The 12,110-nt window shown below is 41.7% G+C and overlaps 1 long non-coding RNA gene across 1 annotated transcript in view; it reads left to right on the forward strand.

The window, feature by feature from the left end:
• Positions 1 to 8,314, forward strand: part of LOC115293294 — a 13,315-nt gene extending 5,001 nt beyond the window's left edge. The window contains exons 2-3 of the long non-coding RNA XR_003909475.1: positions 7,449 to 7,602; positions 8,226 to 8,314. This is a non-coding gene — a long non-coding RNA (uncharacterized LOC115293294). The remainder of the gene's footprint in view (positions 1 to 7,448; positions 7,603 to 8,225) is intronic.
• The last annotated feature ends 3,796 nt before the right edge of the window (positions 8,315 to 12,110 follow it).

The following is a 12,110-nucleotide window of genomic DNA, read 5'->3' on the forward strand; positions in this document are numbered from 1 at the left end:
CTGCCCGTCCGGGCTGGCCCGTCCTCGGATCTCCCCCGTTCGCCCCCACTCACTCAGGTATCCTTGAGGTTCTATTCCTTCTGGAGTTCGTATTTTCTCCTTCCGCTCTCTCAGTTGAACGTAATATCCCTCTCAGTTCGAAAAACGGTGCGGAGGGAGTTTACAGAGCTCCCTTCCTCTCCGCCATTTTGGCTCCACCTCTAGGACTTTCATCCAAGTAATATAGTCTAGGGCCTGGAGACCAGGGGTTGACTGTGGGGATCCTCCTTGGACAGGGCATTCCTGGGCCCACAGGGGTGTGTAGCAGCCTCTTCGCTGGCTCCTCTTGGAAACAATGACTCGTCCAGCCCTCCTGCTGCTGCTGCACACTCCACGGGGCTGTGTAAGCACAGAACCACAGGAGAGGGAGCCCACTTTGGAAGGAGACATTGGTTCCTGTGATCCATCCTGGTACCCCCTGACTTGGCCCACTGTGGGCATTCACTAAATTTTGCTTTGAGAACTGCTTGGAGTTTTCAGCATCACACAGAGCTCTGAAGTGTTCTTCGCTGGACGATGGTATCTGGCCAGCAGTTAGAGGTATTTGAGGGGTAGGCACGCCCCCCAAACTTTCCTACTAGTTTGTAGTGAAAGCAGGTCTCCCACTAGATTCACCACCTACAGAAAGCAGTCAGGAACAGTTCATATGGTGTGTGGCGTGAGCCTGATAAAGTCTCTGGTCTCTATCCTTTCAGGCGACTCTTGCCCATCTAGCTGGGAAGGCTCAATGACATGTATGGGACAGTTTTCTTGTGATGGAGCACTGCCATCCTACCAGGTTCCAGGCACCCAGAGCCCTCTGACTCAGCTGCTGTAAATAGGACCTCTAACACTTAAGCCTCCGTGCTGTCTCTGTGGGTGGGGGGCTCAGATCATGAATATGCTTTTCCAAGTCAAAGGCATTTTGCAGATGTGAGAGACGATTAGGACTCTCTCCCTTTACATATGCACAGATGTTACCATTTTAGTGACTCAGAAGAAGTCCCATTTTCTCACTGACAATCTTCTTTTCAAAAACATAGGTAATCTGAGAAGCAGGGACATGCTTTCTCCTCACTCACTCCCCCTCCCTGGAGACTCTCTAGAGTTATTTTCCTTAATGATTGAAATGTGTTATGATTGAAAATGTTACCCATCCTAACATGAGTGAGAGGCAGGTTCCTTTTATGGACCGTATCTGGTGGGTTGCTGTGAGAAGGATGATTGGGAAGAATATAGATTAGAAACTGTGTCCATGGAAGGGGGGGCTGCAGTAGAGCCAGCCAATGTGCTTCCTGGAAGTGGAGGCATGTTTGGGCCGGAGGCCCCGAACTTAATGTGATACCTCTCCCCCGTGGCACTCACCCCTGCAGGGCGGTGGGTGTGCAGAGCTTGCAAGGGGCAAGAGGAGACACAGCCTATGTTAAAGAGATGCATGATTTCCAGGTAGAGACAGCAGTAAAGATCTATCTGAGAATTCCCAGGGGAGGCTGCTCACCACCACGCCCCAGTTCTTCTGAGAGAGAAAGACATAGATAGAGACAGAGAGACAGAGGGAGAGAGAGAATCCCAAGCAGGTTCCAACGTCAATGTGGAGCCCAACACGGGGCTCAATGCCATTACCTTGGAATCATGACCTGAGCTGCAACCAAGAGTCAGATGCTCAACCAACGGAACCCCCTGGGTGCTCCAGATTACTCTTACTCTTAAGCAATGACTTTCATCTCTTCCCGAGAAGTGGTTTTGGGGGGCACTTTCCATCCCCCACCAGCTATGGTGTGCAGTAGTGCCCCGCTTCCGTTCTCTCACTGAGTGAGAGCCAACACCTAGTGGGAATCCAGGCAGCCTGTAGAAGCTGGAAAAGGCAAAACCAGAAGGAAGGCCGTGCCATCACCTTGATTTTTGCCCCGTGTGGTGTGTTTGGGACAGAACTACAAGAAAATGAGTTTTGTTGACTTATGCTGCCGTATTTGTGGCGATTTGTTATAGCAGCAATAGGAATGAGAAGGGACCCCAACAAAAGAGCTGGGGACACACATGGGGGAGTGGTATTTGCCCAGGCTTAGGGTGGAGGGAGCAGAGCAGAACCTGGTCTGTGGGTCCCTGCACCTGCTTTGAGGTGGTGCCCCTGGGGAGCTGGCCAGGCCCTGCAGGGAAGTGGCTGCAGGGTGGGACTTGGGCACTGGGACTCTGGGCTATCCTGGCTCACAAGTCAGAGACCCAAGATCAGAAGGGTGCCTCAGCCAGCCTTGTGCTTGTGAAGTCCTGCACTAGGCCCAGGGCCCTCTTCTCCAGTCCCAGTTGGTGCTACTTAGTGCTACAAAACAGAAATCTAGAAACTGTTCTCACTGCAGCTCCCTCTTCACACCCGCATGCCTAATCCATCCAAATATATTAACTCAGCCTGGCTCTGACCTTCCTCTCTGATTTCATCTACAGTTGTCCTCACAGCCACTTCTGTTTGTCACAAAGACCAAATTGATGTTCACAGTAGGGTTTTTATTTTCCTTATTCTGGTCTTCTTTCCCTTGGCTTGCTCCTGTTTGTTTCTTGGGTCTACATTCAAATGTCGCTCTCTAGGGAGACCTTCCCCGACCCAGAGCCCTTGCAAACCGTTACTCTCTATCGCATCTCCTGGTTTTTATTTAAGTTGGAGTTAGTTAACCTTTATCTGAAATCATCTCGTTTGGTGAGTTTTGTGCTCCTTGTCATTCTTTCTTGAGAATGGGCAAGACCATGACTGTCTTGTTCACTGCTGAGTCCTCCATGACCAGAGTGGCATCAAGCACATAGTAGGTGTTTTATATCCCAAGCATCTCCAGAGTCTCTGTAATATTCTGTCTCCAGCTCCATCACCCTGTCTCTCATTTGGGTAGATGGTGGGAAATGCTTCAGAAGTAACGAACCTTGAATTAGGTTTGTTGAATCTGCCAGAGTACTTACTTTTCAAGCTGATTTGTACGGAGAAAGCCAAGTCCGAGAGAGTCTGGGGCTTTCCAAATACTAGAAGAACCCACAAGAGTTATATCATGTGGGACAATTAATAGAAGGTTGAGGCATTAATTTGCAAATTAAACAAACAAAATCCACATCCCACAACAAACATATTCATGGATTCAATGCACAATGTACTGTTTCACATGCTTTGAGCTCTTCACATGCTTTCACAATGAAGACTGCATTCTGGGAAGTTGCATAAAAATTATGTATTTTGGGAGTGCATTATTTTGGGAAGCTTCTTACTTCCTCTTAGTAACCCTCCACCTTGACATGGTTCCTTCTTCACTCTGCCCCAATGGTGGGGAATGCAAATACTTCCTATCAACTACTACTCCTGCCTACTATTACCACTGTGACTGCTTACTACTACTACCCCCGCTGCAACTACCACTACTGCTGTGACTGTTACTGCTGCCACCACAACTACAGTTACTACGACTGTGACTTCTGTAATTACCACTATTGCTACAATTACTACCACTACTACAATTACTATTAATACATCTGCTATAATCGATGGTGATGGTGGTAGTTACTATTACTACTAAAATTGTTACTACTATTACTACAACTATCACTACTACAATTATTATTACCACTATGTCAATTGCTATTACTACTATAATTGCTACTCAATTGTTACTCTGTTAAAATTACTATAATAATGATGACTAAAAGTACTGCTGCTACTAAAATTACCATTACTACTATAATTACAACTCTGACAACGATTACCATCAGTACCACTATAGTTGAAACAACTGCCGCTTTTGCAATTACTCCTCCTTCTCCTTCTTTCAACTGCTCGTGATGATTCCCGTAGTTCTTCCATCATTCACAAGCTTCTTCTCTTCCAAGGTCCAACTTCATTTCTTTTGTGGGTTGAGTATCTTTCCTTTCTTGTGTGCATCTTAAACTTTTAGTTTTAGAATAATTCTGGGTACACAGAAAGTTGGATAAAAATGTACAGGGAGGTCCGTGTGCCTTCACTCTGTTTCCCTTAATGGTACCACCCCACATGATTTTAGTCCAGTATCAAAGCAAGGATATCAACATTGGGGTTCCTTTGAAGGTTAATAAAGGCCAAGTCAATCTGCCTCCCTCTTTTCCCTATCTCTATCTATCTCACTAATGGAAAATAAAAGGTCAATAGTCTTTGGGTTGGACTATAATTTCTTTGTTCTTTGTTTAGGTTTTTTCTTTTTGGTTCTTTCTAGGTGTTATTTATGGTATCAGGTGTTGTAGTAGCTCATGCCATTTTCTAACATAAAGCCTTGAAATGGTACTTTATAGTGAGACAAACTTTTTAATATGGCAATATTTTATTAATATGAAGAGACTGAAGTAAGATACAGTTTTGTCTAACTGCAGGTGTATCGCTGTTTGCTGTGAAGGGGTCCTCTCTTTCTCTCTCAGCAGGAAGCCAACACCACAGCCTGTGGAGAGGGGGTCAGGTAGAGAAGTTTCTAGATAGCAGCACTGTTACACTCTGGAGGCATTTAGGTGGAGTTTCCCATGGAACTTTCCCTGGAAGTCAGCAAAGTTGGGCTTGTCTTCATCTGTGCAGAATGTCCATGACCAAAGGGCCTCACAAGACCCCTTTCAAGCTTCATGAATTTCTTACTGCAATTTTCCTGGCATAAGGTGGGGCCCGAGACATTAGTTTGGCCATTCTGCTTGCTCCAGCAATTTGGTTAGATCTTCCAATCAGGAGCACTGTCCTTTCTTCATTCTTCAGATATTTTCTCCCCCAAAATCATGTTACTTCACTTTGGAGACCAGGCGTGGGGAATAGGAGGCATGCAACCTTAACATAAAGTTTATCATTCAGGAGCAAGAGATCCAGTGAGTGCAAGTTGGAAGGGTGCTGAAAAGGGCCCTTCTAACGCAGGGCTTGTGCAGTCAACCAGAGGATTAGGAAGCGTTGAACTAGTTAATTGGCTACTTACTTGTTCTTACCCAGGGCTGCACTTCACAGCAAAAATGCCAGTGCTCCAATCCCACCAACACTGATCACTACATAGTCTCCAGAAAGGTGAGGCATAGGCATTGGCCTTAAAAAAAATGTTAGGTACATTGTCAGGGTTGACAACCACTGATCAAAGTCTTAAAAACAATACATCCTGGATGAAATAAACTATGTTTTGTCTGAATTCTTTGTAGATTAGCTACAAAGATTCACTGGGTAGATTGTGTGATGTCCACTGTGAAGGAGAGTGGGGGAATGGAGAAATCACATCTTTTCCTGGGATGTGGGTCAAGGGGAGCGACAGGGTTCATTCTGGCAAGCAGCGCAGGACACGTAGTAAAGTCAGTGTGGTGGGCAAGGCTCACATCAGGCAGGGTTGCAGTTCCAGGCAGCCTGTGCTCTCAAGATGAGGCCCTTGTCCGTGGGTGGAGGTTTAGGAGTAGGACTCCTTTTGTCAGGAAGCTTGATGTAGACTCCGTGAGCTGGATTCAGGAAGTGGGGTGTCATGGGAAGGATGGAAGACATGCAGTATGGATGACCTCCCACTTGCCATGCAACATGGCACTTCCCCCACTAATCTTGGATGGGACTGCAGATCTCTTCAGTCTCCTGGATGCCATTCTCATGTGATCAGGAAGGAGGGAGAAAGAGGATTGGGAATTAGCAGCCCCCAGATCTTGGGCTTCATCTGATGGGAGGCAAGACTGAATTCTGGATGCCCAGTAAGACTAAGGTTCCTTCTGGGAAGTTTTCACTATGCCTGTCCCATTGGGGTGGACTAGGTTTGTGAGGCCACTGGGGGAGATCCTGCTCAGAGAAGTCAAAGAAGGGCATGGGGATGGTGCTCACAACCCCTCACCCCCAACACTTCCTTGGAAACCCCACACTACTATTAGTGGTAGCATTCATGCTCTGTAATTGGCATTAATAACTCAAACCATAATCTTACCATTAGTCTCTTCTGTCTTCTTTCTAATCAAGTTTCATGCTATCATGACTTAAAAAAAAAGAACTGTAAAACCCCATTAATGCACAAGTGAGAATTCTGACACCTGGGCCTGTTTAAAGTGGCCTCTAGGAGACTTGACATCGCCAAGTGAGCGGGTCTCCTGTAATCACAATTTTCTATGCTCCCCAACTCTGCTAGAAGCCACTCATTAATTATAGATAGAAAATACAAAGGTTGGTTTTCCTGCCTTACATTTATCACAGCGATGTATAGTAAATGCAGTGAGATTGCATTGCTAAAGTTGAACTCATCTTAAATCAAAGTGACCTTTAAATTATCCTTCAAACTTCCCTCCATCCCCAGTCTTCATCCCCAAATAACTATCGGTACATACACCAACTTTTGTTAATGATGTATTAAACTAGATTGACTTTACTTAAGCTCAGACTGAAAGGTTGGAAAATAGCTTTTATTGAATGCTTTAGGTGAAATCTTGTATAATGGATTATATTAATATGCTATTTGATTCTCCTACTGAGATAAGGAAAGAGAATTATGTTGGAGAATGGAAATCACAGCGCAATCTCAGGCTGGACCAAGTCACCAAACCTAAAGGCTAAATTTCTAAACTACAAAACCAAAGAAGTATTGTAGACAGAAGCCATGATCTTTACCTTTCTTGGGAATATCTCCTGTAGCTTGTTTGGTCTTCAGAGACAGTGATCTTCCTCATTGTTGCTCTTCATCAGTGATATTCTTTCAGGCCTTCTCACGTTTCCTGGGTCCCTATGTCTTGGCCATTCACTTTTGCTGTGTTTCTGGTCTTTGAGTTGGAAGAGCAGGTGTAGAATCAGGACAAGGCCCTGATCCATTACCTGAACCCAAACCAGAATCTGGGCTAATTTAGGATCAGAGGACCACTCCATAACAAGCTCCTGCAGTTCCTTGTGAGATGGGACCTTGGAAGCTTTCCCCCCCTTGTTCTCCCAGCCAGTTCCCCAAGTCTCCTCCTCTGGGGCTCAGTAACTTGAAAGAATAATGTCTGACACAATACATGCCCCTGTGTGCAACTGCAAGAATCCTAAGAAATGCTGTCCGAGATGCTAGAGGTCACTGTTCATCCTCTGGAAAAGTGATCAGGTAATGGGAACTCCGGAAGGTCTTGTATATGCAAAACAAGCCTCGGAAAATGTTAGCCAACTGTTTCTGTCACCCCTGAGAAGTTGTTATAGAGATGTGTGTTTATACCTTAGAAGACAAGATCCTCTTATTTGCAGAATTGAATAGATGAATTAGGAGAATGATCCTCTTATTCAATATGTTTTATATATTTGATATGGGTTGAATTGTGTCATGATTGTCAGTGAATCAAAAAATGCATATGTTGAAGTTATAATATCCAGCACCTTAGAATATCACTTTATTTGGAAGTAAGGTTATTGCAAATGTAATTGGTTACACTAACAAGAGGTTATTAGGTGGGTCCAACATGACTGCTGTTCTTATAAAAAGGGAAATTTGGACACAGAGACACACACGGGGAGAATGCCATGTGAACTTGAAGATGAGCTACGGAGAAATGCCTGGAACAGATTGTCCTTCACAGCTCTCAAAAGGAAGTGAACCTGCCGACACATTGATCTTGGACTTTCCAGCTTCCAGATTTGTGAGAATAAATTTCTGTTATTTAAGCCACCAAGACCATGGCACTTTGTTACAGCAGCCCTGGAAAACTAATACAGTATTATGTGGAGAGGAAGAAAGGAAGGGAAAAAAATAAGGAAATGAAATAAAAAAGTAAACATTTATAGGACATACGGGTCTCATGTCAGTTGAAAAAGTATCTATTGCAAAGCAAACATTTAATTCTAATTTACAGGAAAAAAAAAGAAGGCTTAGACTGTACATGAAGTGCTCAAGTTTGCATCATTTGGAAGTTGTAGAACTAAGATCCAAACTGTTGCCATATAACACATCCTATATGAGGAATAAATACTTTCTAGTTGACTTAAAAAAGACCAGGAAATTTGTCCCACAAGAGAAAGGTTTCAGTCAGTTCAAGTTATGGCTCTTTGGGTTCTAAGACATAGAAACCCCACCCTGACTCATCAGAGAGAATGGTGTGGGGCTTCTCCTTGCTTTACTGAAAGTGTCAGGAAAAATCTCATGAAACCCAAGGAAGGAAATACCCCGGGGATCAGCTGAACCTGGAGGGGTAACTGGAGACTCAGAAATGAAGGCCCAGCCACCACCTCCATCTCTCATGGCTGCATTTTTCTCTCTTCTCAGATTCTGTCCATGATGGCTTCTCTGGTGGCTCGAGTCCAGTGTAATCCCTCTGATCCTGCCTCTGCAGGTTCACACTCCTGTGTAATCCTCTTCCCTTGCATGAGATAATCAGTGTGGGCAGTTTTAAGCCACTGAATTTGCGGTGATTTGTTATGCTGAAATCTTCGTTTTCAACATCTTCTATCTTCTTGTCTGGAACTTGGTTCTATAGAGCTGCTTAGTACTAATGGCTCAACTGTTAGCTGGAGCACCTGGTGGGTGTTCTAACTTCACTCTGTTACAGTGCATTTTTCCCCCTTTTAAATAGACTAATTCTTAGAGCAGTTTTAGGTTTACATAAAACTTGAGCAGAAAATGAGTTCCTATATACCCCTTATAACCCACACATGCACAGCCTACCCTACCATTAATATCCCACAGCAGAGTGATACATTTGTTGCAACTGATAACCCACACATCACTATCACTCAAACTTCATGGTTTGCATTAGGGTTAACTCTTGACATCATACGTTCTGTGGGTTTTGACATATGTATAATGAATGACCTGCATTTACCATTATAGGGTCATACAGATATTTTCATTGCTCTAAAAATCATCTGTGCTTCTCTTATGCATCTTTATCTCCCACCCTAACCCCTAGAAAACACTAATGTTTTTGCTGTCTCCATAGTTTTGCTTTTTCCAGAACGTCATAGAGTTGGAATCATACAGTAAGTAGCCTTTTTAGCCTGGCTTCTTTCACTTACTAGTATGCATTTAAGGTTCCTCCATGACTTTCTATGCATGGCTTGATAGCTCATTTACTTTTAGTGCTGAATAATATTCTGATGTTTGGATGTACCATAGGTTATTTATCAGTTCACCTGTTGAAGGCTTCTTGGCTGCTGATGCTTCCAAATCTTGACAATTATGAATAAAGATGCTATAAATATCCATGTGCACATAAGTGTGGGCATAAGTTGGGTAAATACCAAGGAGTGTGGTTGCTGGATTGTATGGTAAAAGTGTGTTTAATTTTGTAAGAAACTGTCAAACGTCCTCCAAAGTTGCTGTGCCATTTTGCACTTCCACCAGCAGTGAATGAGAATTCTGATTCCTCCACATCCTTACCAGCATTGGGTGGTGTCATCAGCATTCTAGGTTCTGGCCATTCAAATAGGCATGCAGCGTATCTCATTATTGTTTTAATTTTCAGTTTCTTAAGGACATATGATGTGGATCATCTTTTCATATGCTTGTTTGTGATCTGCATATCTTTGGTGAGGTGTCCGGGTTTTTTGCACATTTTTGAATCTGGTTGTTCATTTTCTTACTGTTGAGTTTTAAGAAGAAAGTTTGTATATTTTGAATAACAAGTTATTTATCAGATTGTCTTTTGCAAATATTTCCTCTCAGTCTGGGGCTTTTCTTCTCATTCTCTTGACTGTAGTTTCCACAGTGAAGAAATTTTTTTTTAAATTTTAATGAAATCCAGCTTATTAATTTGGTGTAGGTATATTTGGTGTTGTATCTAAAAAGTCATCTCTATGCCCAAGGTCATCTAGATTTTGTCTTCTTATCCCATTAGAGTCTTATAGTTTTATATTTATTTATTTATTTTTAAATGTTTGTTTATTTTTGAGGGAAAGTATGAGCAAGGGAGGGGCAGAGAAAGAGAGAGGGAGAATCTGAAGCATGCTCTGCATTGGCAGACAGTTAATCAACTGAGCCAGCCAGGCACCCCTGCATTTTATATTTAGATACATGATTAATTAAGAGTTAATTTTCGTGAAGGGTTTAAGGTATGATTCTAGATTCATTTTTTTTGTTTGCATGTGGTTGTCCAGTTGTTCAGTACCATTTGTTGAAAGACCATCCATTCTCCCTCATATTGCCTATGCTCTTTTGTCAAAGATTAATTGACTATATTTATGTGGGTCTATTTCTGATCTCTCTATTCTGTCCTATTGATCTGCCTAGTTTGCCAATGCAATACTGTTTTGATTATTGTAGCTTTCTAGAGATTCTTGATGTTGGATATTGTCACTCCTCTGACCTTGCTCTCCATCAATATTGGGTTGGTATTCTGAGTCTTTCCACTTTTCACGGAAATTTTAGAATAAATTTGTCAATACCTACAAAACAAGTTACTGGGATTTTTGTGGGGATTACGTTGAATCTATAGATCAAGTTGGGAAAAACCAACATCTTTACAATATTGAGCTTTACTATCCATGGATATGGAAAATTGTTCCATTTACTTAGTTTTTTATTGGAGTTTTATGATTTTGTTCATATAAGTCTTGTACATTCATGCCATGTCATCTGCAAAAGAAGACAGTTTTATATCTTCCTTTCCCATCTATTGCCTTCTAGGTCCTTTTTTGTTTTATTGCAGTAGCTAGGATTGCATATGATATTGAAAGGGAATGGTGTGAGAGGACATCCTTGCCTTGTTCATGATCTTAGTGGGAAAGCTAGTTTCGCACCATTATGTATGATGTTAGCTGTAGGATTTTATAAATGTTGATTATTCAGCTGAGGAATTTGCCCTCTATTCCCAGTTTTCTGGGAGTTCTTACCATGAAACGGTACTTGCTTTTGTCAAATTCTTTTTCTGCATGTATTGATACAACCATGTGATTGTTTTCTTCCTTAGCCTGTTAATATGATGGAATTGATTTTCAAACATTAAACCAGACTTGTATACTTAAGATAAATCCCATTTTGTCATGGTGTATAATTCTTTTTATAAGTTGTTGAATTTGGTTTGCTAATATTTTGCTGAGGATTTTTGCATCTATGTTCATGGGAGATATATAGTCATTAGTTTTCTTTCCTTACAAAGTCTTTATCTAAGGTTTTGTTATTAAGGTAATGCTGGCTTCATAGAATGAGTTAGAAGGCTTCTATGTTTTTCTGTTTTCTGAAAGAGATTGTAGAGAATTAGTACATTTTCTGTCCGATGTTTGGTAGAACTCACCAGTGAACCCATCTGAGCCTGATTTGGAAGGTTATTTAATTATTAATTCAATCTCTTTAATAGATACAAGTCTCTTCAGATTGTCAGTTTTTCCTTGTGTGAGTTTTGGAAGATTGTGTCTTTTAAGAAATTGGTCCATTTCATGTAGGTTATCAAATTTGTGGGCACAGAGTTGTTCATATTATCCCTTTATTATCTTTTTAATGTCCATGTGATCTGTTATGTTCCCTCTTTCATTTCCAATATTATTAATTTGTGTGTGTGTGTGTGTGTGTGTGTGTGTGTGTGTGTGTGTGTGTTTTAGTTAGCCTGGCTAGAGAATTATTGATTTTTTTTGGATCTTTTTATTGATCTTTTTTTGGAGCTTTCAGTTTCATTACCTTTCTTTATTAATTTCCTGTTTTCAATTTTATTGATTTCTGCTCCAATTTTTATTATTTCTTTTCTTTTGCTTACTTGGATTTACTTTGCTCTTCTTTTTCTGCTTTTCTAAGGTAGAAGCCTAGATAATTGATTTTAGATCTCTCTTCTTTTCAAATAGACACTTTCAATGCCACAAATTTCCCTTGAAGCACTGCTTTCACTAAAGCCCACAGAATTTGATAAATTGTATTTTAGTTTTCAAAATATTTAAAAATTTCTCTTGCCATGTCCTCTTTGATCCATGTGCTATTTTGAAGTGTGTTGTTTCATCTCCAAGTGTTTGAAGAGTTTCCGGCTGTCAGTAACTTCTAGTTTAGCCACACGATGGTCTCAGAGAAGACACTGTGTGATTTCCACTCTTTTAAAGGTGTCAAGCAGTGTCTAATGGCTCTGAATGTGATTTGTTGTTGTTGTTGTTGTTGTTCTTCAGCTTTTTACCTGTTGTTGAGATGGAATTGTGATTTTCAAGGTCCTTACATGTTGGATTAGAAACCAAA

The sequence above is a fragment of the Suricata suricatta genome, chromosome 6 (assembly GCF_006229205.1).
Source record: "Suricata suricatta isolate VVHF042 chromosome 6, meerkat_22Aug2017_6uvM2_HiC, whole genome shotgun sequence".
In the NCBI taxonomy this organism is placed as follows: domain Eukaryota; kingdom Metazoa; phylum Chordata; class Mammalia; order Carnivora; family Herpestidae; genus Suricata; species Suricata suricatta.